Raw genomic sequence first — 3,125 nt, forward strand, 5'->3', positions numbered from 1 at the left:
GATGGGAAAAGAAGGAAAATATACAGGAAACAGGAAGTGGAAAATTATTCACTGACAATAACATGTACATTGATGTGCTTGATTGAGCCAATATACATTGTATTCTGGATGGGTAAAAAAGAAGAGGGAGGATTGATGTGGAAACAGAACAGAGGCTTCTTGGCTGCCTCTCCACAAATCCTGAGGCCAGAGGAATTAGCACATCAGGTTGACACCCAGATTTCCAGGGAATCCAGTTTGCATCAAATGTAATAAAAACTAACCTACATCTATTATAGTATTCCGTGCAACACCTTCTTTTCTGTGTTTTGCATGTATTAACTAATTTAATCTTCACAAAAATCCCATTTTTACTTAATAAAAAACTGAAGCAGAGAGAGGCTACAATTTCTATTTGACATTTGAAGAAACTGAGGCATTGAGAAGTTGAGTATTTTGCATGAGGGCAGGACAGCAAGTGATATAGCTGGAATTTAAACTTTAGATTCTGGTTTCAGAGCTGTGTTCTCATTCACCACAAAAAAAAAAAAATCACCTCTCCTAATATATTGTAAGGATAATTATCGTTTCAGAAAATGTTTACCTCAAGTATATATGTTATATATATGCTTATGAGTGAGCATGCTTGAGTTTGTAGTGGGTTGCAATGTAAAATGTATTCATTTTTGTGAATTACAAACAATAGTGTCTAAAATAACTATTGATTTAGCAGTAGTGCTACTAAATGGTATGTCTTCAACCTTGCTGGGGATAATGTCAGATTGCTCTCCAAAATTATTTTACCAAATCACATTCCCATCAGCAGTGTAAGAAAGTTACCTATGTTCCACATCTTAACCAGAATTTAATAGTGTCTGAGTTTGCAAAACCATAAATGTAATATGCCATAGTAACAGAAAGAAGGATAAAAACCATATGATCATATCAATTGATGCAGAAAATGCATTTGATAAAATACAACATTCCTTCATAATTAAGACTCTCAGCAAAATTGGCATAGAAGGGAAATTTCCCAACACAATAAAAGCCATATATGAAAAACCCATAGCTAACATCATGCTAAATTGGGAAAAGCTGAAAACTTTTATACTAAAAACTGTAACAAGACAAGGCTGCTCACTTTCTATTTTCAATATAGTACTGGAAGTTCTAGTCAATGGAATCAGACAAGAGACTAAAATAAAAGACATTCAAATATGAAAATAAGAAGTGAAATTGATTTCAGGCATATCAGATTTTGAACGGTATATACATAGAAAACTCCAAAGAATACACACACACACACACACACACACACACTCCTGGAAATGATAAATTAATACAGTAAAGTGGCAGGATACAAAGTCAACATACAAAAATCTATAGCATTTCTATACACCAACAATGAACAGACTGAAGTAGAATTGAAGAAAGCAATTCCATTTACAATAGCTGCAGTACAAATAAGATATGTAGGAAAAAACCTAGCTAATTAAGTGAAAGACATGTACAAGGAAAACTATGAAAAACTAAAAAAAGAAATTGAAAACGACACAAAAAAGTGGAAAGACGTTCCATGCTCCTAGATTAGAAGAATTAATAAAATCAAAATGTCAATCCTATCTACATTATTTAGAAAAATTAATGCAACTCCAAGCAAATTATCAGAGATATTCCTTACAGATTTAGAAAAATAATCATAATATTTTTCTGGAATTATAAAAGACCCCATATTGTCAACGTAATTTTGCTTAAGAAAAGTGGAGTACGTATCTCACTCCCTGACCCAAAAATGTACTACAAAGCAGTGATAATGAAAATAGCATAATACTGGCACAAAACAGGCATGTGGACCGATAGAATAGAGACTCCAGATATAAACCCAAATCATACAGCCAACTATTTTTGAAAAAAGAGCACCAGTCAATCCAGTGGGAGTAGAAAATCTCTTTAGCAACCGGTGCTGGAAAAATTGGATATACACCTGCAGAAAGATGAAATTGGACCCCTATCTCTCACCATTAACAAAAACCAACTCAAAATGGATCAAAGATCTAAACCTAAGTCTATAAAACTATAAACTATAAAACTACTGGTAGATATCACAGGAAAACTCTTGGAGACATTGATGTAAGCAAAAGCTTCTCAAAGAAGGACCCTAAAGCACAGACAATAATCTCCAAAATAGACAAGTCAAACTACATCAGGTTAAAATAGCTTCTGTTCAGCAACAGAAACAATAATCAGAGTGAATTGACAACCGTTAGAATGGGAGAATATATTTGCAAAATATGCCTCAAAAGCTGATGACCAGAATATACAAGGAACTCAAGCAATTTTCCTGAAAAAAAAAAAGTGATTAACCCAATTAAAAGATGGGAAAATAAGCTGAACAGATAATTCTTTAAGGAAGAAACGTGAACAGCCAAAAAGCATATGAAAAAATACTCAACTGTTCTTATCATAAGGGAAATGAAAATCAAAACCACAGTGAGATACCACCTAACCCCAGTCATAATGGCTCAGATTAAAATGATTAAGTGATAAGTGCTGGTGAGGCTGTGGTGAAAAGGGAACTCCTCTATACTGTTGATGGGAATGCAAATTGGTACAACCACTGTGGAGAACAATAGGGAGGTCCCTGAAAAACCTACAAATAGAATTACCATGTGATTCTTCAATAGCACTCCTGGGTATCTACTCAAAGGAGAGGAATACACTGAGTCAGAAAAGTACTTGCATGTCCATGTTTATTGAAGCATTATTCACAATTTGTAAGAAATGAAACCAACTTAAATGTCTATGATCAGTTGAAGGAATTGAAAAAGCATGGCAGGCCGCTGTGCTGATGGTGCTCTGCCAGACAAGGTGTTCATGAAGACTATCCTGTCCCCTGCAGCAGGTGCCAGTTCCAACTCCAGGCCTCTGGCCAGCAAGAGACATTGAGGCACAGGCACCTCTGCCCCCTCACCTCACTGCCAGGACCCCCAGCCCAAGACCCCACCCCCTAGACTGTCCTGTTCCCTGCAGCAGTAGCTAATTCCAGTTCCAGGCCTCTGGTTGGCAAGGGACACTGAAGCAGGGGCACCACTGCCCCCACGCTTCACTTCCAGGCACCCCCCCCAACCCCACACCCCTCCCCTACA

This window comes from Tupaia chinensis, unplaced genomic scaffold (genome assembly GCF_000334495.1).
Source record: "Tupaia chinensis unplaced genomic scaffold, TupChi_1.0 Scaffold141474_1, whole genome shotgun sequence".
NCBI lineage: Eukaryota > Metazoa > Chordata > Mammalia > Scandentia > Tupaiidae > Tupaia > Tupaia belangeri.